General features: G+C 39.9%; 1 protein-coding gene and 1 long non-coding RNA gene across 7 annotated transcripts in view; both read right to left on the bottom strand.

Annotated features, from left to right (window-relative positions):
* The window catches only part of TMEM131 (transmembrane protein 131), a 220,321-nt gene extending 214,709 nt beyond the window's left edge, over nt 1–5,612 (bottom strand). For both annotated transcript variants that reach the window (XM_082427225.1, XM_082427226.1), the window contains exon 1: nt 5,503–5,612. The gene's annotated coding sequence lies outside the window, so the exon portion shown is untranslated. The remainder of the gene's footprint in view (nt 1–5,502) is intronic.
* Nucleotides 5,613–12,064: 6,452 nt separating this feature from the next.
* The window catches only part of LOC309644048, a 51,190-nt gene continuing 38,926 nt past the window's right edge, over nt 12,065–24,328 (bottom strand). For 4 of the 5 annotated variants that reach the window (XR_014254203.1, XR_014254204.1, XR_014254205.1 and 1 more), the window contains 2 exons: nt 15,381–17,117; nt 12,065–15,280 (listed from right to left, as the gene is read on the bottom strand). This is a non-coding gene — a long non-coding RNA (uncharacterized lncRNA). The remainder of the gene's footprint in view (nt 15,281–15,380; nt 17,118–24,328) is intronic. The other variant, XR_014254207.1, reaches the window with a different exon arrangement.

Here is a 24,328-nt window from a genome sequence, read left to right as displayed (position 1 = left end):
AAGTTTCCTTTTTTCTAAGGGATTACAGTCCTGGGCTCCCTGTTGTCCACTGCCTCAAAACAGTTGCCTATCGATTTTGTCCAGTTTTATAGTTGTTTATGGAGGGAGAATTATTCTGGTATCACTTACGCTATCATGATCAGAAACGGAAGTCCAATATAATATTGTTAAACAGTATATGGAAAACTAGCAACATGTAAAATATACTTTGAGAAATACTGAATACGTTTATGTTTAATTTTAGCCCCATTTTTAGTAATAAGGACTCTTAGATTCCAGCAGCTTGCTTTACCACTCCCGTTGGATCTCCAATTGGCCTCTTAATCTCAATACATCTAAAACAAGTCTAAATTTCCAAAGACCTTTTTCCCAGATCTGCTCTTTCCCTAGCATTCCTCCCATTTCAGCAAATGGCAATGTCACTCATTTTGTTTCTCAGACCAAAACGCTTGGTGCTGTTGTTATCCTTGACTATTTTCTTCCTCTCATACTCCACGTTCAATACATTAGCAAACCCTGTTGTACTATCTTCAAAATACACATAGAACCTGATCACCTTTCACTACCTCTACATATCACCTTAGATCGAGTGACCATCATCTCTCACCTGCACTATTGCAATAGCTCATAGACTGGTCTCTCTATTTCTTTTTTGGCCTCCTTAGTCCATTTTTCATGTAGCAACTAAAGGGACCCTCTTAAAATGTAAGTCACTCATGTCATGCCCCTGCTCAAATCCCTCTACTGGCTTCTCATCACATTTAGAATAAAGTTCAGAGTCCTTCCCATGGCCTAAAAAGCTTTAAGTGTTTTGAGCCCTGGATAGCTCTACTTGCTCACCTGCTTCTACTCTCTCCCTCATGGTCCTTCAGCCATACTACCTTCTTGATGACGTCTATTGATTCTGCCAGGCATGTTACCATCAAAGGGCCTTTGTAGCTATTGGTTCCTCTTTCTGGAATGTTCTTCCTCCTAACGTCCACGTGGCTCACTCCCTCGCTCCTTATGTTACATCCTCAGAGAAGCCTTCCCTGACCACCCTTTTTAAGATCCTACCCCTTGTCACTCTCTATTGCCTCTCACTGCTTCATTTTCTTCATAGCGTTTATCACTGTCTGACATGCATTGTATCTCTTCATTTATTTACCTTTCCTACTGAAAGTAAGCTCCATGAGAAGAGGGACCTTTTTCTGATTTCTTCACTGGCGCACCCCAGGCTCCTAGAACAGTGCCTGACATTTAGGAAGCTCTCAATAAAGGAAGTCAAATGAATAATATGAATTATAATAAATGTATTTAAATGTAATTTTTGTGAGACAGTTCAGAGTGATAAGGAAAGACTGAAAAAAGGCATCCCAAATGGCAAATATGTTGGGAAAATCTGCATATTTTATTGATTCTTATGAACAAAGGCCATCACTGCAAAAGTACTTGTAGGTTGTTGTACATCACACTGAGGAAATTATCCTGTTTATCTAGGTGAAGTGTCCTGGGCTCAATCATCTTCTCCAAGCAGGTCAATTTCAATAAAAGTCCAAACAGAGGAACATATAGGGGGAAGCGCGGGAGGGATAAATTGCGAGATTGGGATTGACATATACACACTACTATATATAAAATAGATAACTAATAAGAACCTACTGTATAGCACAGGGAACTCTACTCAGTGTTCTGTAAAGACCTATATGGGAAAAGAATCTAAAGAAGAGTAGATATATGTATATATATAACTGATTCATTTTGCTGTAGAGCAGGAACGAATACAACATTGTAAATCAACTATACTCCAATAAAAATTAATAAAAAAGAAGAAGATATAAAAATAAGCAAAAGAAGTGAAGCACCCTGGGACAATGCTATTACACCATCAGTATCTTCCAGAAGAACCTATTTTTCCTCCTTCTTAAACAGAAACAATGGCATTCAGAGCCAAAAATAGCCTCATTACACTAAAGATTTGTTATGCATAGGTTTGCTCTGAAGTATGAAAGAATGTGTCTGGAGAAGAAAGCCTCTTGTGTTTGTGTTCACATGGAATGAGCAAACAACTATAGACCCTCACTGGAAGAGATTCTCTGATGGAACTTTGCCAAGGAACTTGAGTCCCCCTATGTACTGGAGCTCTCATAAACCCAGAGGGCATCTCTTGAAGCAGAGGTAAAGCCAAAGAAGCAAATGCGAGTTAGTTATACCTTCTTTGATATGAATTCTCACCCAAGACTATTGCATTTGCTCACTATTCCAGAAGGACATATAGTGATAATGGTGGCCATAGTATTCCAAGACACGGTGATCAGCAACTCCAGGAATATTCGTTCCAATTCCCACAGCTTCTTAAAGATCAAGAAAGGCCCTCAGGTACTTACAGTTTTTGAGGTTCCTGATATGTTAAAAAAGGGTAAAGCTCCAAAACAGGGTTATAAAAATTGTGATAAATTTTAAATATTTCCATTTAATAAATTAATACTTTTAAAACAAGAACATACAACATGGTTTATTATGCCATTTGGGGTATCTGTGACTGTATAGAGAATCTTTTTTTTTTTTTTAATAAATTTATTTATTTATTTATCTATCCTTAGCTGTGCTGGGTCTTCACCTCTGTGCGAGGGCCCTCTCCAGCCGCGGCGAGTGGGGGCCACTCTCCATCGCGGCCTCTCTTGTTGTGGAGCACAGGCTCCAGACGCGCAGGCTCAGCAGCCGTGGCTCACGGGTCCAGTTGCTCCGCGGCATGTGGGATCCTCCCAGACCAGGGCCCGAACCCGCGTCCCCCGCACCGGCAGGCAGACTCCCAACCACTGCGCCGCCAGGGAAGCCCCTGTATAGAGAATCTTATTTGGAGACAATATCAAAGGTCTAAGCTTGAGCTCCTTCAGGAAGGTAAGTCCATTCTAACTCTCCTGTGGTGGATCCTGACCACCCCCTGGACGCTGCTAAGGTCTTTCACTGGTCAGCCAATAGTTCTGAGCTTTAAGATCTGTCTCTTCATAACAAATGGCCAAGAGGCACATGAAAAGATGCTCAGCATCGCTAAGTGTTAGAGAAATAAATGCAAATCAAAACTACAATGAGATATCACCTCACACCAGTCAAAATGACCATCATCAAAAAGTCTACAAACAATAAATGCTGGAAAGGGTAACTCTCTTACACTACTGGTGGGAATGTAAATTGGTACAGCCACTATGGAGAACAGTATGGAGGTTCCTTAAGAAACTAAAAATAGGGCTTCCCTGGTGGCGCAGTGGTTGAGAATCTGCCTGCCAATGCAGGGGACACGGGTTCGAGCCCTGGTCCGAGAGGATCCCACATGCCGCGGAGCAAATGGGCCCGTGAGCCACAATTACTGAGCCTGCGCATCTGGAGCCTGTGCTCCGCAACAAGAGAGGCCGCGACAGTGAGAGGCCCGCGCACCGCGATGAAGAGTGGCCCCCGCTTGCCACAACTAGAGAAAGCCCTCGCACAGAAATGAAGATCCAACACAGCCATAAATAAATAAATAAAATTTAAAAAAAAAGTCTACAAACAATAAATGCTGGAAAGGGTAACTCTCTTACACTATTGGTGGGAATGTAAATTGGTACAGCCACTATGAAGAACAGTATGGAGGTTCCTTAAGAAACTAAAAATAGGGCTTCCCTGGTGGCGCAGTGGTTAAGAATCTGCCTGCCAATGCAGGGGACACGGGTTCGTGCCCTGGTCTGGGAGGACCCCACAGGCCGCAGAGCAACTAAGCCTGTGAGCCACAACTACTGAGCCTGCGCGTCTGGAGCCTGTGCTCCGCAACGGGAGAGGCCGTGACAGTGAGAGGCCCGCGCACCGCGATGAAGAGTGGCCCCCACTCGCCGCAACTGGAGAAAGCCCTCGCACAGCAATGAAGACCCAACACAGCCAAAAATAAAATAAATAAATAAATAAAATTAAAAAAAAAAAAGAAAGAAACTAAAAATAGAGCTACCATATGATCCAGCAATCCCACTCCGGGGCATATATCCAGAGAAAAACATAGTTCAAAATGATACATGCATTGCAGTGCTGTTTACAATAGCCAAGACATGGAAGCAACCTAAATGTCCATCGACTGATGAATGGTTAAAGAAGATGTGGTACATATATACAACGGAATATTATTTAGCCATTAAAAAGAATGAACTAATGCCATTTGCAGCAACACAGATGGACCTGGAGATTATCATACTAAGTGAAGTAAGTCAGACAGAGAAAGACAAATATCATATGATATTGCTTATATGTGGAATATAAAAAAATGATAAAAATGAAGTTACTTACAAAACAGAAACACTCACAGACTTAGAGAATGAACTTATGGTTACCAGTGGAAAGGGTGTGGGGGAGGGATAGACTGGGAGTTCGGGATTGACATGTGCACACTGCTATATTTAAAATATATAACCAATAAGGAACTACTGTAAAAATTAAAAAAAAAAAAAAGAAAAGAAAAAATAATAAAAGCTGTCTCTTTAATTCTCATTCGCTTCATATCTACTTGATGGATAAATAGATGCCTCATTGTAATGAGGATTGCCTTTTTTCCTAGCCAGGAAAAATTATTTGACCAAATTAGTCAGTCTCAGGAAAATGACCAACCAATTTATTTAAAAATCTTTCCTAAAATTTCACTACCTACTATATGTATTATAAAAGTGGACAAAAGATTAAAATCAGGACTCACAAATCTAACATTTCCAAGGGTATTCAGGATTTGTAAGGTAAACTTCAGTGAGACCATAGCTGTGTACATACAGAGGCTTGTAGAAAATGTTAAGGCTTGGAGTAAGAAAGTGATCAAATTTGGGGGCTCAGGTGGCACAGCATTGACTGAGGATATTAATGAATTAATTCGTCCATCTGCCCAACAGATGTTAATTACATTCATCCACTCATGGTCAAGGTTATGTAATAGATGTAAATTATATCTTTCTTTTTTACTTAACAGGAAACATTTCCCACATCATTACAGATCTTCACAAAAAGTAATTTCAGAGTTCTGGTTCCACCCAAGATGGAATAGTTACATTCCTCCCAGGATTTCCCTCTTACAACTAAAAAACCCCTGCACACAACACAACAAACAAGCATAAAAAGACTCTGAAAGATAGAAGGCAGACTTCCTAAGAACAACAGGACTTGAGAAAACAATAGGTTTTTTTTCTGCCTCCCATATATTCTGAATGGAGCACTGGTGAAGCCTGCAAAATGGAAGCACCAACAAGAACAATGAAAGAAAGAAAAGGCTCCAAGAAAAGCCTATTCCTCCTGAACAAAGGACCAAGAAAAGAGATGCATAAGAGAACAGAAAACCTTTTTGATAATATCTCCCCTACTCCAGCCAAATGACAGTGGATAAATATCCCCACCCAAGTTTTCTTCCAGGCCCAAAAGGGAGCTAGTCTTCCATTTCCCTGACAGCCTCACGGAAACAGGAGTGAAGTTCTGATTTATCCAGCTGGTGGTGTTGGCAGGACCAAACAGGGAGCTAACCTTCTATCTGCACCCAGCAGAAGCAGGCAGTGCTCTGATTTTCCTGCTGTGGAACCGCCAGTGGGGCCCAGTGGGGAGCTGCACATCTTCTTCCACCTGGCATCAGTGAAATGGAAGGAGGCAGTTTGTGGGTGGGCTAGACGGTCCTTCACATCCCCCACCCCGGTGTCAGCTCAGCAGGGAGCTGAGCTACACCCCACTTGGAGACAATGAGGTAGTGTGAGTCATTGCTAACAGGGTTGTTGAACTTCCACCCCACTCCTTTGTACTCACAGGCTGTATGAGTCACTGCTCAGCCTTTGTCAGGATGCTGTCAACAGGGTCCAGCAGGGAGCTGAAAACCCACCCACACCTTGACCTGTATGCTACACCTGTATGCTAAAATGGGTGACTGTCTGCCAAAAAAGTTAAATAGGATTCAGTGTCTCACAATATAATAATCAAAATGTCCAGAATACAACTGAAAATTACTCATCATACCAACAACCAAGAAAATCACAATTTGAGTTAGAGAGACAATCAACAGATGTCAACACTGAGATGACTCACATGTTGGAATTGTCTGACAAGAACTTTAAGGCAGCCATCATTTTAAAAATGTTTCAACAAGCAATTACATACATGTTTGAAACACAGGAAAAAATAGAAAATCTCAGAAAAGGAGTAGAAGGTTTTAAAAAAGAACCAAAGGGAAATTAAATTATAGAGCTAAAGATACAATAACCCAATTAAAAAAAAAAAGCTTCACTGAATGGACTCAATGCCAGAAAAAAATATTTCAGAGGAATGAATCATTGAGATTGAGGATATAACAATAGAAATTACTCAATCTGAACAGCACAGGGAAAATACACTGAAAAGAAAAAGAACAGAGTCTCAGGGACCTGTGGGACTATAATGAAAAAAATCTAATATTCATATTATTGGAGTCCTAGAAGGAGAAGAGAAAGAAAGTGGAGATGAAAAAATATTTGAAGCTATAATGACTGAAAATTTCCCAGTTTAGGCAAAGAACATAAAACAACACATTCCAAAATCTGAATGAACCCCAAACAGGATAAACCCAAAGAAATTCACACCAAGACACATCATAGTCAAACCTAAGAACAAATAAAAAATAAAATAAAAAATCTGAAGCATCCAGAAAGAAACACTTTACCTACGTAAGAAAAACAATTTGAATGACAGCATCAATTTTATACACAGCAGTGTATACGTGTCAATCCCAATCGCCCAATTCATCACACCACCACCACCACCCCGCTGCCGCTTTCCCCCTTGGTGTCCATACTTTTGTTCTCTACATCTGTGTCTCAATTTCTGCCCTGCAAACCGGCTCATCTGTACCATTTTTCTAGGTTCCACATATACGCGTTAATATACGATATTTGTTTTTCTCTTTCTGACTTACTTTCTGTATGACAATCTCTAGGTCCATCCACGTCTCTACAAATGACCCAGTTTCGTTCCTTTCTACGGCTGAGTAATATTCCATTGTATATGTGTACCACTTCTTCTTTATCCATTCGTCTGTTGATGGGCATTTAGTTTGCTTCCATGACCTGGCTATTGTAAATAGTACTGCAATGAACATTGGAGTGCATGTGTCTTTTTGAATTGTGGTTTTCTGTGGGTATATGCCCAGCAGTGGGATTGCTGGGTCATATGGTAGTTCTATTTTTAGTTTTTTAAGGGACCTCCATACTGTCCTCTATAGTGGCTGTATCGGTTTACATTCCCACCAACAGTGTAAGAGGGTTCCCTTTTCTCCACACCCTCTCTAGCATTTGTTGTTTGTAGATTTTCTGATGATGCCCCTCCTAACTGGTGTGAGGTGATACCTCATTGTAGCTTTGATTTGCATTTCTCTAATAATTAGTGACGTTGAGCAGCTTTTCATGTGCTTCTTGGCCATCTGTATGTCTTCTTTGGAGAAATGTCTATTCAGGTCTTCTGCCCAGTTTTTGATTGCGTTATTTGTTTTTTTAATATTGAGCTGCAGGAGTTGTTTATATATTTTGGAGATTAATCTTTTATCCGTTGATTCATTTGCAAATATTTTCTCCCATTCTGAGGGTTGTCTTTTTGTCTTGTTTATAGTTTCATTTGCTGTGCAAAAGCTTTTAAGTTTCATTAGGTCCCATTTGTTTATTTTTGTTTTTATTTCCATTACTCTAGGAGGTGGGTCAAAAAAGATCTTGCTGTGATTTATGTCAAAGAGTGTTCTTCCTATATTTTCCTCTAAGAGTTTTATAGTGTCCAGTCTTACATTTAGGTCTTTAATCCATTTTGAGTTTATTTTGTGTATGGTGTTAGGGAGTGTTCTAATTTCATTCTTTTACATGTAGCTGTCCAGTTTTCCCAGCACCACTTATTGAAGAGACTGTCTTTTCTCCATTGTGTATCCTTGACTCCTTTATCAAAGATAAGGTGACCATAGGTGCATGGGTTTATCTCTGGGCTTTCTATCCTGTTCCATTGATCTATATTTCTGTTTTTGTGCCAGTACCATATTGTCTTGATTACTGTAACTTTGTAGTATAGTCTGAAGTCAGGTAGTCTCATTCTTTCAGCTCCATTTTTTCCCCTCAAGATTGCTTTGGTTATTCGGTGTCTTTTGTGTCTCCATACAAATTTTAACATTTTTTGTTCTAGTTCTGTAAAAAAATGCCACTGGTAATTTGATAGGGATTGCATTGAATCTGTAGATTGCTTTGGGTAGTATAGTCATTTGCACAGTATTGATTCTTCCGGGCTTCCCTGGTGGTGCAGTGGTTGAGAATCTGCCTGCCAATGCAGGGGACACGGGTTCGAGCCCTGGTGTGGGAAGATCCCACATGCCACAGAGCAACTAGGCCCATGAGCCACAACTACTGAGCCTGCGCGTCTGGAGCCTGTGCTCTGCAACAAGAGAGGCCGCGATAGTGAGAGGCCCGCACATCGCGATGAAGAGTGGCCCCCGCTTGCCGCAACTAGAGAAAGCCCTCGCACAGAAACGAAGACCCAACACAGCCAAAAATAAATAGTAAATAAATTAAAATATATATATATATTGATTCTTCCAATCCAAGAACATGGTATATCTCTCCATCTGTTTGTGTCATCTTTGATTTCTTTCATCAGTGTCTTATAGTTTTCTGAGTACAGGTCTTTTACCTCCTTAGGTAGGTTTATTCCTAGGTATTTTATTCATTTTGTTGCAATGGTGAATGGGAGTGTTTCGTTAATTTCTCTTTCTGATCTTCCGTTGTTTGTCTTTAGGAATGCAAAAGATTTCTGTGCATTAATTTTGTATCCTGCAACTTCACCAAATTCATTGATTAGCTCTAGTAGTTTTCTGGTGGCATCTTTAGGATTCTCTGTGTATAGTATCATGTAATCTGCAAACAGTGACAGTTTTACTTCTTCTCTTCCAATTTGTATTCCTTTTATTTCTTTTTCTTCTCTGATTGCCATGGCTAGGATTCCAAAACTATGTTGAATAATAGTGGTGATAGTGGACATCCTTGTCTTGTTCCTGATCTTAGGGGAAATGGTTTCAGTTTTTCACCATTGAGAATGATGTTTGCTATGGGTTTGTCATATATGGCCTTTATTATGTTGAGGTAGGTAACCTCTATGCCCACTTTCTGAAGAGTTTTTTTTTTTTTTTTTTTTTTTTTTTTTTAAAGAAATTCACGTTCTTTTATTTATTTATTTATTTATTTATTTATTTATGACTGTGTTGAGTCTTCGTTTCTGTGCGAAGGCTTTCTCTAGTTGCGGCAAGTGGGGACCACTCTTCATCGCGGTGCGCGGGCCTCTCACCATCGCAGCCTCTCTTGTTGCGGAGCACAGGCTCCAGACGCGCAGGCTCAGTAATTGTGGCTCACGGGCCCAGTTGCTCCGTGGCATGTGGGATCTTCCCAGACCAGGGCTCGAACCCGTGTCCCCTGCATTGGCAGGCAGATTCTCAACCACTGCGCCACCAGGGAAGCCCGAGAGTTTTTATCATAAATGGGTATTGAATTTTTTCAAAAGTTTTTCTGCATCTATTGAGATGATCATATGGTTTTTCTTCTTCAATTTGTTAATATGGTGTATCACATTGATTGATTTGCATATAGTGAAGAATCCTTGCATCCCTGGGATAAATCCCACTTGATCATGGTATATGATCCTTTTAATGTGTTGTTGGATTCTGTTTGCTAGTATTTTGTTGAGGATTTTTGCATCTATATTCATCAGTGATATTGGTCTTTAATTTTCCTTTTTTTGTAGTATCTTTGTCTGGTTTTGGTATCAGGGTGATGGTGGCCTCATAGAATGAGTTTGGGAGTGTTCCTTTCTCTGCAATTTTTTGGAAGAGTTTGAGAAGGGTGGGTGTTAGCTCTTCCCTAAATGTTTGACAGAATTCACCTGTGAAGCCATCTGGTCCTGGACTTTTGTTTGTTGGAAGATTTTTAATCACAGTTTCAATCTCAGTGCTTGTGATTGGTCTGTTCATATTTTCTATTTCTTCCTGGTTCAGTCCTGGACGTTATACCTTTCTAAGAATTTGTCCATTTCTTCCAGGTTGTCCATTTTATTGGCATAGAGTTGCTTGTAGTAGTCTTTTATGATGTTTTGTATTTCTGCGGTGTCCATTTTAACTTCTTTTTCATTTCTATTTTTATTGATCTGAGTCCTCTCCCTCTTTTTCTTGATGAGTCTGGGCAAAGGTGTATCAATTTTGTTTATCTTCTCAAAGAAGCAGCGTTTAGTTTTACTGATCTTTGCTATTGTTTTCTTTGTTTCTATTTCATTTATTTCTGCTCTGATCTTTATGATTTCTTTCCTTCTACTAATTTTGGGTTTTGTTTGTTCTTCTTTCTCTAGTTCCTTTAGGTGTAAGGTTAGATTGTTTACTTGAGATTTTTCTTGTCTCGTGAGGTAGGATTGTATTGCTATAAACTTCCCTCTTAGAACGGTTTTTGCTGCATCCCATAGGTTTTGGATCATTGTGTTTTCATTGTCATTTGTCTCTAGGTATTTTTTGATTTCCTCTTTGATTTCTTCAGTGATCTCTTGGTTATTTAGTAACGTATTGTTTAGCCTCCATGTGTTTGTGTTTTTTACGTTTTTTCCCCAAAATTGATTTCTAATCTCATAGTGTTGTGGTTGCAAAAGATGCTTGATATGTTTTCAATTTTCTTAAATTTTCCAAGGCTTGATTTGTGACCCAAGATGTGATCTATCCTGGAGAATGTTCTGTGTGCACTTGAGAAGAAAGTATAATCTGCTGTTTTCGGGTGGAATGTCCTATAAATATCAGTTAAATCTGGTCTATTGTGTCATTTAAAGATTGTGTTTCCTTATTAATTTTCTGTCTGGATGATCTGTCCGTCGGTGTAAGTGAGGTGTTAAAGTCCCCCACTATTATTGTGTTACTGTCAATTTCCTCTTTCATGGCTGTTAGCATTAGCGTTATGTATTGAGGTGCTCCTATGTTGGGTGCATATATATTTGTAACTGTTATATCTTCTTCTTGGATTGATCCCTTGATCATTATGTAGTATCCTTCCTTGTCTCTTGTAAAAGTCTTTATTTTAAAGTCTATTTTATCTGATATGTGTATTGCTACTCCAGCTTTCTTTTGATTTCCATTTGCATGGACTATCTTTTTCCATCCCCAAACCTCAACACATTTAAAAGATTTTAAATTATACAAAGTAAGTTCTTTGAAGATAATGGAATCAAGGTAGGAATCAATAACAGAAAGTCAATTGGAGAATCTATAAACACTTGGATATAAAACAACAGAGTTCTAAATTATCCATGGGTTAAAGAGGAAGTCTCAATGGAAAAAGGTCCATGTAACCAAATGAAAATAAAATACAAGTTATCAATATTTGCAGGATGCATCTAAAGCAGTGCTGAGGAAAAAAAATAATGAAAGACCAGAAATCAATGAAATTAAGTAATATCAGCAAAAATGGCAAAGTAAGGATAGGCAAAACTCTATAAAAGCAAAAAATGGCAAACTTTTCAGAATCAATGTTTTTCAGAACTTTGGAAATTAACCAAAGACTTTTAGCAATCCAGAAGTAGTGTTTATTTATTTATTTTTTTAAAAGGCTGAATTAGAGTAAGAACAATGGTTTTTCTGGGATTTTAACTTGCCCTATTTCCATTTCCCCTCCTCCCCGCCCAGCTCTGTGGCAGCCTTGAAAATCAAGTGCCCAGAATCATGGTGATAATGGTTTTAAATTAGCTATTTTAAATATGTTCATAGAACTAAAGGAAACCTGTTAAAGAACTAAAGGAAAGTATGACAACGATGTCTCACCAAATACAGAATATTAATAGATAGAAATTATGAAAAAATATAGAAATGTGTAGTAATTGAAATGAAAATTCACTAGAAGGGCTCAACAAATTTGAGCAGGCAGAAGGAAGAATCAGTGAACTTGAAAATGGGCCAAGGGCTTCCCTGGTGGCACAGTGGTTAAGAATCTGCCTGCCAATGCAGGGGACACGGGTTTGAGCCCTGGTCTGGGAAGATCCCACATGCCGCGGAGCGACTAAGCCTGTGAGCCACAACTACTGAGCCCAGCGCATCTGGAGCCTGTGCTCCACAACGGGAGAGGCCACGACGGTGAGAGGCCCACGTACCGTGATGAAGAGTGGCCCCCGCTCACCGCAACTGGAGAAAGCCCTCGCACAGAAACGAAGACCCAACACAGCCAAAAATAAAAATATAAATAAATAGATTAATTAAAAAAAAAAAAAAAGAAAATGGGCCAAATTAAATTATCTATTCTGAAGAAGAGAAAGAAAAAAAAGTGAACAAAAATGAACAGAGACTCCCTGAATCTTCTGGAGTCCCAGAAGAAGAGGAGAAAGAGAAAGGAGCAGAAAAAATATATTAAGAAACCATGGCTCAAAACTTTCCAAATTTGATGAAAAATAATCTACACATCCAAGAAACTCAATGCACTTCAAGCAGGATAAACTTAAAAACATCCACACCTAGAAATATCAAATATCAAACCAAACTATTGATAGCTAAAGACAAAAAGTGAATCTTGAAAACAGGAAGAAAGAAGCAATTCATCATAAACATGAAATCCTCAGTAAGATCAATTGATTTCTCGTCAGAAACCACAGGGCCAGAAGGCAGTAGGATGAAATAGTCAAAGGTTCTGAAAGAAAAAGACTGTTGACCAAGAGTTCTGTATCCAGCAAACTGTCTTTCTAAAGAGTTTTGAAAAAAGAAGGTGAAATTAAGACATAACTAGATAAACAAAAACAGAAAATTCATCACTAGCAAACCTGCCTACAGGAAGTCCTTCAGACAGAAATAAAAGACACTAAACAGTTACTTGGTCCATCTGAAGAAATAAAGAGCTCCAGTAAAGTTCAGTAAACTGTAGTCAGAATGAGCTAAGGAGAAGCCTGAAAGATGCTAATCTATCTTTAACACTCTTTTGCTATCACAGTCTCTGTCTTTTTAACCTTCTAGAAAAGACTTTCTCCCAGGTGAAGGAAGGGCTGGGGGGAGCAGCTGGGGAGAGGAAAAAACCCAGTGTTGCCTCACTTGCTGGTATCCCAAAGTTGACTATAAACTCCTTGAGGGCAGGACCTGGGCCCGAAATACCTTTCAGACTTAACACCCTGGAGCGCTAAGTATGTGCCTGGTATGTTTCCAAGTTAACGGTGAAGCCTCAGCAACCTCAGAGATAGCGTTATTATCATCCCTACTTTACAGATAAGGAAAATAAGGCCCAGAAAAGTATTCAAAAAATCAAAGCCAACTTACATTGGAATGCTGTTATCAAAGCAAATTTAGAAATGAAAAAATTGCACAATGAATGTTGAAGCTTTGTTATACACTAAGACAAACTGACTAGTTGGCCTTATTCCCACTTTAAACATTTTTTTATTATTCCTTTGTATCATTTTCAGTGAATTTATTTAGTCACCTAAGGGCACGTCTAAACTTTCTGTCAGGTGTGACAAGTGACGCTGTAATCCTGACGTGGATTGAAAGGTGCACATTAGTTATAATTGGCTGTTTGTATTTTAAAATAAAATGTTACAGAGTATGTAGAAAAATGGTTAATCAAAGACATTAGGAACTAAAAAACAACGAAACAAAACCCAAAACAGAAATAAGTAGCGCACCAATCAGGAAATGGGAAGTCTTTCTAAGATTGCATATGGACTGAAGTGTATGTGTGTGTGTGTATGTGTGTGTGTGTGCGCGCGCGCGGTCTGCCCCCGTTCCATGTGGTGCAGTGATAATTAAATGAATGGTGAGCGTTCCTAGAGTTCCTTGTTGCTGAAGCACTCACCTCTCACCCAGGGCCTCTCGCATACACAGTCCCCCTGAGAACCCTACCCGGAACCTCACACATTCCCAAGCTAGTTCTGACTCTAACTGCCTTTCAAGCAGCATGTTCAGAGTCAAGGTCTGTGTTAGTTTCTCAAGGCTGCCATAACAGCTCACCACAAAACCAGGTGGCTTAGAACAACAGAAATTTATTGTCTCATAGTTCTTGAGGCTAGAAGTCCAAAAGCAAGGTGTTGGCAGGGCCATGCTCCCTCTGTAACCTGTAGGGGAAGGACCCTTCCTAAACCTCTTGCCAGCTTCTGGTGGTTTGCTGACAATCTTTGGCACTCATTAAAATTATGAGTGCATGACTCCAATCCTCTGTCTTCACGTGACCCTCTTTCCTCTGTGTGTGTTTGCCCCTGAGTCCAAATTTCTCCTTTTCGTAAGGACATCAGTCATATTGGAATAGGGCCCACCCTCATGATCTCATTTTAACTTGATTACATCTGCAAAGACCCTATTTTCCAGTAAGGTCGCTTTCTGAGCTGCTGGGGGTTAGGACTTGAATTGTGTTTTGGGGGAACACAATCCAATCCACAGCAGGGTGTTAGGTCACAGATCTGAGTTATATGTTCTTGCTTCTTGCACTTATGGAACTGGGAGGGCTCCGTGGTGCTGCCTTCTTCAAAATCACCTCCATCTTCGGACAATTGTTTGGTCAGGCGCTTCCCGGGGAAGCCTGCCCAGGACCCAGCTACTGTGATATCAAGTGCCTTAGATGCCAGATGTCAGCGTGAGCAGGGACTCCTCCATGTGAGTAAAGCAGCTGACAGCTCATCAAGGATGGAGACAACCCAGAAGCCCTCTGGGTTCATCTTACTAGTTGCCCTTACTTTCCCTTCACTCTAAGGGCTTTCTATTTTTATCCTGCTGTGCTCTATGTTTGCTCTTACAATCCTCCTTAACTCTTTTGGGGATGAAATAAAGTATAAAAATAAATAAATGGCAATTCCCTGCCACGGTTTGATGGCTTAATTAAATAGCAGCCCAAGGGCACACTGTGATTTCCAGGGCCTCAGTGTCGCCATGACAACCCAAGGGCACCACCGCTTCCACTTGGCCCTTCCCCAGCCTCTCATACTAACTCCAGCTCGTCCTCACCCTCAGCCCAGCCGCCACCCTTCTGAGACGCCATCTCTGAGCAACAGACAGGACCACGAGGCTCTCCATGTGTTCTCACAGAATCCTGGGCTCCCTGCCTTGCTGCACTCACCTCTTGGCTTTCCGGTCGCATGTTTAGTTCTGTCTCTCTCAAGGACAGGGACCATATCTCCTTCAGCATTTATTCCCACCAGCATGGAATTCAGAATCTTGCCTTCAGGCAGTCGCCATAGCCGTAGCTGGAAGACCACAGTGGTTCTGATCCCCGATGGCCTGCCTCTGGAGCTGCCATCACAGGTCACCAGATGTACCTATTTCAATCTAAAATTAAAATGGAATTTAAATTAACTGAAATTAAAAATTCAGTTCTTCCATTCCATTAGCCACATTTCAAGTGTTTCATGGGCCACCTATGACTAACCTGGGACAGCACAGCTCTAGAACATTTCCATCATCACTGAAAGTTCTACTGGACAATGCTGGCCTAAGAGGATTGTGAAACCAGTGCCAGGATACTCTTGGTGTTTGTCCATTGCACTCCTAGCCCGTCAGAGCTATGCCAACTCCTTTTAGCCCTGGGAACAAAAGAGAAAATGTAAGCAGTGTAGCCCTCCGTTAGTATCAGGAGCTAATGCCCCTCAATAAAGAGAGGAACATAGGTGACATGACACATCCCCTCGTCAATGCCTAAACAAGCCTGGGCATTTCTGCCTCTGTGCTTTTGCACTTGTTATTTCTCTGCCTGGAATGCCCGCCCTAACAAGAACTCCTGACGTCTTCAGGTGTAAGCACACATGCCTTCACACGCCTAAATCCTTCCTCTCCCACCCCTCCCCCTCAGTTGTGTGTATGTGTGTGCGTGTGTGTGTGTGTGTGTGTGTAAAATCTTTCTTCTCACAGTCTATCCCATGTATTATTATGCAGTGGCATCAGAATCTATGAGCAGATTATGTTCTGTAATTGGCACAGAAGGCAAAATCAAGTACAACAAAAACTGCCCTTGAAATTCTCTTAAATCTGCCATAGAGCACGCACGCTGGGTTTCATTTCTGTAACCCCATCCAGAAACCCTCAGGGACACCCAAGTGTAAGTGCTACTGGGTTAGACGAGGAAGGAAGAAGCAGAAGGAATTGCATAAGCAGACATGTAGACATCTAAAGCACCTGCCCTTTGAGAGCACCCCCGGCGGGGAAGAGGGGCATTCAGGATGGTCGCTGAGAGACTGCAGCGTTTCCTCCAGTGGTTCTCAGAGTATGCTCCCTGGGGCCAGCAGTATCAGCATCACCTGGGAACATGTTAGAAATGCAAATTCTCAGGCTCCACCCCCCGCCAGGACCAACTTGATCAGAAACTCTGACGTCAACCTGAGGTCTAACAAGCTCTCCAGGTGATGCCGTTGCGTGTTTAATTTGAGAACCCCTGCTTTACTCCCTCTGGCTTTAACATTTAGCCTCTATAGCTTAGTATAGATTTGTGTGTTTGTTTGCTATGAGATCACGATGCTATTGTGAGGTTGAAACAAGGTAATAACTGTGAGACATGGAGAACAGACTTGTGGTTGCCAAGGGAGAGGAGGGGTGGGGGAAGGATGGATTGGGAGTTTGGGATTAGCAGATGCAAACTATTATATATAGAATGGATAAACAACAAGGCCCTACTGTATAGCACAGGGAATTATATTCAATACCCTGTAATAAATCCTAATGGAAAAGAATATGAAAAAGAATATATATATATATATACGTATAATTCAATCACTGTGCTGTACAGCAGAAACTAACACGACATTGTAAATGAACTATACTTCAGTAAAATAAATTTTTTTTAAAAAGATAGTAACTGTGAAAGCATCCAGCTCAGGGCCTAGCTTGTAGTAGGCCCTCAACACATTTTTGTTGGATTGTAATCTGCCCAATCTGTTGCATTCTTTGAATAGAACCATTTGAGGAGCTGGAGAAGAGTTTGGCCACCTGCCTGTGTCTTTCCCAGATGGTGTTTCCACTGAATGGTGTCATTCCCGCTCCTGTGGACGCTGGTCTCATCTCAGAGGAATTAGGGGAGAGAGTTAGGTTTGAAAGTCTTCTCAGAACTTAAGGGCATTAAAGTTGTACCACACATTCTCCAGGGCTTTCTCACTCCTCCTCACGATGGAAGGTTCTGTGTGAAGAAAGGTGAGGTCATTACTGTGGAGGAGGAGGGGCAGGAGCACCGATAGGGTTAGGGTTAGGGTTACGGTTACGTTCAGGTTTACATAGAACACCTGACTTGTTGTTAGCACTGTTTGCTCTAAGGGCTTTCCCTGTACCCAGCAGTCCTCACAATAACCTATGAGGAGGGCACAGACATTGTTCCCACCTCATACAGGAAGAAACGGGAGCACAGAGGGGTTCTATAACTCAGGCACTCTTAGCCAGCTGGTATGAGGTAGAGTCGTGATTTGAACTCAGTCTGGCTCCAGATTCTGAGCTCTAACTACCACCCTCTGCTACCTCTCATACAGGGTCAGGTGAACCTTTTTTTTTTTTTTCTCTTGGCCACACCATGCAGCATGCGGGATCTTAGTTCCCTGACCAGGCATGGAACCAGTGCCCCCTGCATTGGGAGTGCGGAGTCTTAACAACTGGACCACCAGGGAAGTCCCAGGGTCAGGTGAACTTTAAAGAGATGTTAGATGGGACAATAAGGAGCATATTAATGTCCAGCCATGAGGAAAAGGTTAACTAAATTCTGTGGGATTCATAAAATGGCATGCACATGGCCATTAAGTATGCAGCTATGGGGTTTACTTGATCACATAGAAAGATGCTTTATATCTAAAAAAGTGTACACACACCTTAATTTTACACACACATTCACATACATTCAAGAAAAGTATGTATGTATAGAAAAAAGACCAGAGGATCACTATAATGGTTTCTTAGATTTGCTAAAACAAGTTACCTCCAACTTGGTGGTTTATAACATCGGAATCGTATTCTTTCACAGTTTTGGAGGCTAGAAGCCTGAAAGCGAGGTATCAGCAGGGCAATGCTCTCTCTGAAGGCTCTAGGGAGGATCCTTCCTTGTCTCCCCCAGTTTCTGGTGGTCGTTAGCAATCCTTGGTGATCCTTGGTTTGTAGATGCATCAAACCAATCTCTATCTCCATCTTGATGTGGCCTTCTCTGCTGTGTGTATGTCTGTTTTTTCCTCCTGTAAGGACACTAGTCAGTGGCTTAGGGCCCACTCTGATCCAGTATGACTTCATCTTAATTTAATTACATCTGCAAAGACTATTTCCAAATAAGGTCACACTCTAAGGTTCCAGATGAATGTGAATTTTGGAGGGACACTATTCAACCTAGTATAGTCTGCCCTCTGGCATCTAAAAAATTCAAGTCTGCTCCATATGCAAAATACACTCATCCTATCCTAAGATTCCCAAGGTCTTGACCTGTTCCCATATCAACTTTAAGTCTCAAATCTCATCAAAAAGTCCCAAATCTCATCTTCTAAAACCTCTAAATCTATGAGTAAGACCCAGGGTATGGTCCATCCTGGGGCAAAATTCCTCTATCTGTAGACCTGTGAAGACGAGAAAACAAGTTATCTTCTTCCTAAATACAGTGAGGGAACAAGCATAGGATAGGCAAAGAGCATGCCCACTGCACCACTGCCCCAAACTCCACAGCTGCTGCCATCTGACACTTGCTATGCAAAATGCCAGGGACAAGACAGGAACACCTCCACCAGCTGTCCCAGAAGAACCAAATGCTTCCACTGCTGCTTTCCAGTTGATGCCAATCCCTGTGCGTGGTTGATCATCTCCCACTGCTCACTTGTGTTCCAATTCTCCTGTCGATACGTCTGATGAAAGGAACTTAAGTCCCAGCTTTCTGGCTGTTTTTGTGCTAGAGGTTGACTGAGGTTGTGCTGAGTGAGTCAATTGGAAACACTGACTACATGATATTATTTGAGGCACAGAAGTTCATGACAGTTTGTGAATTGCACAATTTTGCTATAATGAATTGCTTTCCCTTAGCTTGTAAATGCTTTTTGTCCTGAATTTTCAACGTATCTATAATAAAGATTACGACCCTGCTTTTTTTTTTTTTTCTTTCTTTCTTTCTTTACCTTTGCCTGCCTGGCCTTTGCACATTTAAAAAAATTTAACCTTCCTGAGCAATTTGTTCTGGGTATATTTCTTACATAGAGTTGTATGTATTTCCATATATTAGAACTGTGGGCTTTTTTGGTGATCTGATACTGTTTTCCTTTTTTATAGGTGAGCCTGTTTATATTTATTAATTTAACTAACACCCTTGGTCTCAATTCTGTCATATTTTATGTTATGCTTTTGTTTTGATTGCTTCTTTTGAAATCTTTCACCATATTGTCTGACTTCGTGTGTGTGTATGTGTTTTCTGGTAATTAGAAAATTTATATTTTGTTCTAGCGGTAAACTTTTTTATTGAAGTGTCAGGTTGTGATCAAGTTTATGCTGGCCTCAACTTTTTGTCTTTTCTCTGGACAAGTTAGTGTAATATTCATCCTATTGTTATTTGCAGAAATTTCCCATTGAAGTCATCAGAGCTTGGAATTTTCTTTGTGAAAGGAGTTTTAATTATATGTTCAATTTTATTTAACAAATAAAGGACTATTTATATTTTCCATTCTTTTTTTTAACGTCTTTATTGGAGTATAATTGCTTTACAATGGTGTATTCGTTTCTGCTGTATAACAAAGTGAATCAGCTATACATATACATACATCCCCATATCTCCTCCCTCTTGTGTCTCCCTCCCACCCTCCCTATCCCACCCCTCTAGGTGGACACAAAGCACCGAGCTGATGTCCTTGTGCGATGAGGTTTCTTCCCACTAGCTATCTATTTTACATTTGGTAGTGTATATATGTCCATGCCACTCTCTCACTTCATCCCAGCTTACCCTTCCCCCTCCCCATATCCTCAAGTCCATTCTCTATGTCTCTGCATCTTTATTCCTGTCCTGCTCCTAGGTTCTTCAGAACCTTTTTTTTTTTAGATTCCATATATATGTGTTAGCATACGGTATTTGTTTTTCTCTTTCTGACTTACTTCACTCTGTATGAGTCTCTAGGTCCATCCACCTCACCACAAATAACTCAGTTTCATTTCTTTTTTATGGCTGAGTAATATTCCATTGTATATATGTGCCACATCTTCTTTATCCATTCATCTATCAGTGGACACTTAGGTTGCTTCCATGTCCTGGCTATTGTATATACAGCTGCAGTGAACATTGTGGTACATGACTCTTTTTGAATTATGGTTTTCTCAGGGTATAGGCCCAGTAGTGGGATTGCTGGGTCATATGGTAGTTCTATTTTTAGTTTTTTGAGGAACTTCCATAATGTTCTCCATAGTAGCTGTATCAATTTACATTCCCACCAACAGTGCAAGAGCATTCCCCTTTCTCCACACCCTCTCCAGCATTTGTTTGTAGATTTTTTGATGATGGCCATTCTGACTGGTGTGAGGTGATACCTCATTGTAGTTTTGATTTGCATTTCTCTAATGATTAGTGATGTTGAGCATCCTTTCATGTGTTTGTTGTGCTAAGCAATCTGTATATCTTCTTTGGAGAAATGTCTGTTTAGGTTTTCTGCCCATTTTTGGATTGGGTTGTTTGTATTTCTGATATTGAGCTGCATGAGCTGCTTGTATATTTTGGAGATTAATCCTTTGTCAGTTGCTTCATTTGCAAATAGTTTCTCCCATTCTGAGGGTTGTCTTTTCATCTTATTTATGGTTTCTTTTGCTGTGCAAAAGCTTTTAAGTTTCATTAGGTCCCATTTGTTTATTTTTGTTTTTATTTCCATTACTCTAGGAGGTGGGTCAAAAAAGATCTTGCTGTGTTTTATGTCAAAGAGTGTTCTTCCTATACTTTCCTCTAAGAGTTTTATAGTGTCTGGTCTTACATTTAGGTCTTTAATCCATTTTGAGTTTATTTTTGTGTATGGTGTTAAGGAGTGTTCTGATTTCATTCTTTTCCATCTAGCTGTCCAGTTTTCCCAGCACTACTTATTGAGGAGACTGTCTTTCCTCCATTGTATATTCTTGCCTCCGTTATCAAAGATATGGTGACCATAGGTGCATGGGTTTATCTCTGGACTTTCTATCCTGTTCCATTGACCTATATTTCTGTTTTTGTGCCAGTACCATACTGTCTTGATTACTGTAGCTTTGTAGTATAGTCTGAAGTCAGGGAGCCTGATTCCTCCAGCTCCGTTTTTCTTTTTCAAGATTGCTTTGGCTACTCGGGGTCTTTTGTGTTTCCATTCAAATTGTGAAATTTTTTGTTCCAGTTCTGTGAAAAATGCCATTGGTAGTTTGACAGGGATTGCATTGAATCTGTAGATTGCTTTGGGTAATAGAGTCATTTTCACAATGTTGATGCTTCCAATCCGAGAACATGGTATATCTCTCCATCTGTTTCTATCACCCTTGATTTCTTTCATCAGTGTCTTATAGTTTTCTGCATACAGGTCTTTTGTCTCCTTAGGTAGATTTATTCCTAGGTGTTTTTTTTTTTTTTCTTGCAGTGGTAAATGGGAGTGTTTCCTTAATTTCTACTTCAGATTTTTCATCATTAGTGTATAGGAATACAAGAAGTTTCTGTGCATTAATTTTGTATCCTGTTATTTTACCTGTATCCTGTTATTTTTAGATTCATTGATTAGTTCTAGTAGTTTTCTGGTAGCATATTAGGATACTCTACGTATAGTATCATGTCATCTGCAAACAGTGACAGTTTTACTTCTTCTTTTCCGATTTGGATTCCTTTTATTTCTTTTTTGTCTCTGAATGCTGTGGCCAAAACTTCCAAAACTATGTTGAATAATACTGGTGAAAGTGGGCAACCTTGTCTTGTTCCTGATCTTAGTGGAAATGGTTTCAGTTTTTCACCATTGAGAACTATGTTGGCTGTGGGTTTGTCATATATGGCCTTTATTATGTTGAGGTAAGTTCCCTCTATGCCTACTTTCTGGAGGGTTTTTATCATAAATGGGGTTGAATTTTTTTGAAAGCTTTTTCTCAAGGTGATCATATGGTTTTTCTCCTTCAATTTGTTAATACGGTTTATCACGTTGATTGATTTGCATATATTGAAGAATCCTTGCATTCCTGGGATAAACCCCACTTGATCATGGTGTATGAACCTTTTAATGTGTTTGCTAGTATTTTGTTGAGGATTTTTGTATCTATGTTCATCAATGATATTGGCCTGTAGTTTTCTTTTTTTGCGACATCTTTGTCTGCTTTTGGTGTCGGGGTGATGGTGGCCTCATAGGTTGAATTTCGGCGTGTTCCTCTCTCTGCTGTATTTTGGAAGAGTTTGAGAAGGATAGGTGTTAGCTCTTCTATAAATGTTTGATAGAATTCGCCTGTGAAGCCATCTGGTTCTTGGCTTTCGTTTGTTGGAAGATTTTTAATTACAGTCTCAATTTCAGTGCTTGTGATTGGTCTGTTTATATTTCTATATCTTCCTGGTTCAGTCTCGAAAGGTTGTGCGTGTCTACAAATTTATCCATTTCTTCCAGGTTGTCCATTTTATTGGCATATAGTTGTTTGTAGTAATCTCTCATGATCCTTTGTATTTCTGCAGTGTCAGTTGTTACTTCTCTTTTTTCATTTCTAATTCTATTGATTTGAGTCTTCTCCCTTTTTTTCTTGATGAGTCTGGCTAATGGTTTATCAATTTTGTCTATCCTCTCAAAGAACCACCTTTTAGTTTTACTGATCTTTGCTATTGTTTCATTTCTTTTTCATTTATTTCTGATCTGATCTTAATGTTTTCTTTCCTTCTGCTAACTTTGAGGTTTCTTGGTTCTTCTTTCTCTATTTGCTCTAGGTGTAAGGTTAGGCTGTTTATTTGAGATGTCTCTTGTTTCTTGAGGTAGCATTGTATTGCTATAAACTTCCCTCTTAGAACTGCTTTTGTTGCATCCCATAGGTTTTGTGTCGTCGTGTTTTCATTGTTATTTGTTTCTAGGTATTTTTTGATTTACTCTTTGATTTCTTCAGTGACCTCTTGGTTACTTAGTAGTGTATTGTTTAGCCTCCATGTGTTTGTATTTTTTACAGATCTTTTCCTGTAATTGATCTCTAGTCTCATAGTGTTGTTGTCAGAAAAGATACTTGATACGATTTCAATTTTCTTAAATTTACCAAGGTTCGATTTGTGACCCAAGATATGATCTAGCCTGGAGAATGTTCCATGAGCACTTGAGAAGAAAGTGTATTCTGTTGTTTTTGGATGGAATGTCCTATAAATAGCAATTAAGTCCATCATGTTCAATGTGTCATTTAAAGCTTGTGTTCCCTTATTTATTTTCATTTTGGATGATCTGTCCATTGGTGAAAGTGGGGTGTTAAAGCCCCCTACTATGATTGTGTTACTCTCGATTTCCCCTTTTACGGCTGTTAGCATTTGCCTTATATATTGAGGTGCTCCTATGTTGGGTGCATAAATATTTACAATTGCTATATCTTCTTCTTGAATTGATCCCTTGATCATTATGTAGTGTCCTTCTTTGTCTCTTGTAATAGTCTTTATTTTAAAGTCTATTTTGTCTGATAGGAGGATTGCTACTCCAGCTTTCTTTTGATTTCCATTTGCATGGAATATCTTTTTTCATCCCCTCACTTTCAGTCTCTATGTGTCCCTAGGTCTGAAGTGGGTCTCTTGTAGACAGCATATGTATGGGTCTTGCTTTTGTATCCATTCAGCCAGTCTATGTCTTTTGGTTGGAGCATTTAGTCCATTTACATTTAAGGTAGTTATCGATTGTATGTTCCTATTACCATTTTCTTAACTGTTTTGGGTTTGTTATTGTAAGTCTTTTCCTTCTCTTGTGTTTCCTGCCTAGAGAAGTTCCTTTAGCATTTGTTGTAAAGCTGGTTTGGTGGTGCTGAATTCTCTTAGCTTTTGCTTGTCTGTAAAGGTTTTAATTTTTCCATTGAATCTGAATGAGATCCTTGCTGGGTAGAGTAATCTTGGTAGTAGGTTTTTCCCTTTCATCACTTTAAATATGTCCTGCCACTCCCTTCTGGCTTGCAGTTTCTGCTGAAAGATTAGCTGTTAACCTTATGGGGATTCCCTTGTATGTTATTTGCTGTTTTTCCCTTGCTGCTTTTAATATTTTTTCTTTGTATTTAATTTTTTATAGTTTAATTAATGTGTGTCTTGGCATGTTTCTCCTTGGATTTATCCTGTATGGGACTCTCTGCGCTTCCTGGATTTGATTGACTATTTCCTTACCCATATTAGGTAAGTTTTGAACTATAATCTCTTCAAATATTTTCTCAGTCCCTTTTTTTTTTCCTCTTCTTCTGGGACCCCTATAA

Source organism: Balaenoptera physalus (assembly GCF_965194825.1).
Source record: "Balaenoptera physalus genome assembly, chromosome: 15".
NCBI classification, from domain to species: Eukaryota; Metazoa; Chordata; class Mammalia; order Artiodactyla; family Balaenopteridae; genus Balaenoptera; species Balaenoptera physalus.
Note: the sequence above shows the minus strand (reverse complement) of the source record. Positions and strands in the feature narration are given on the sequence as shown.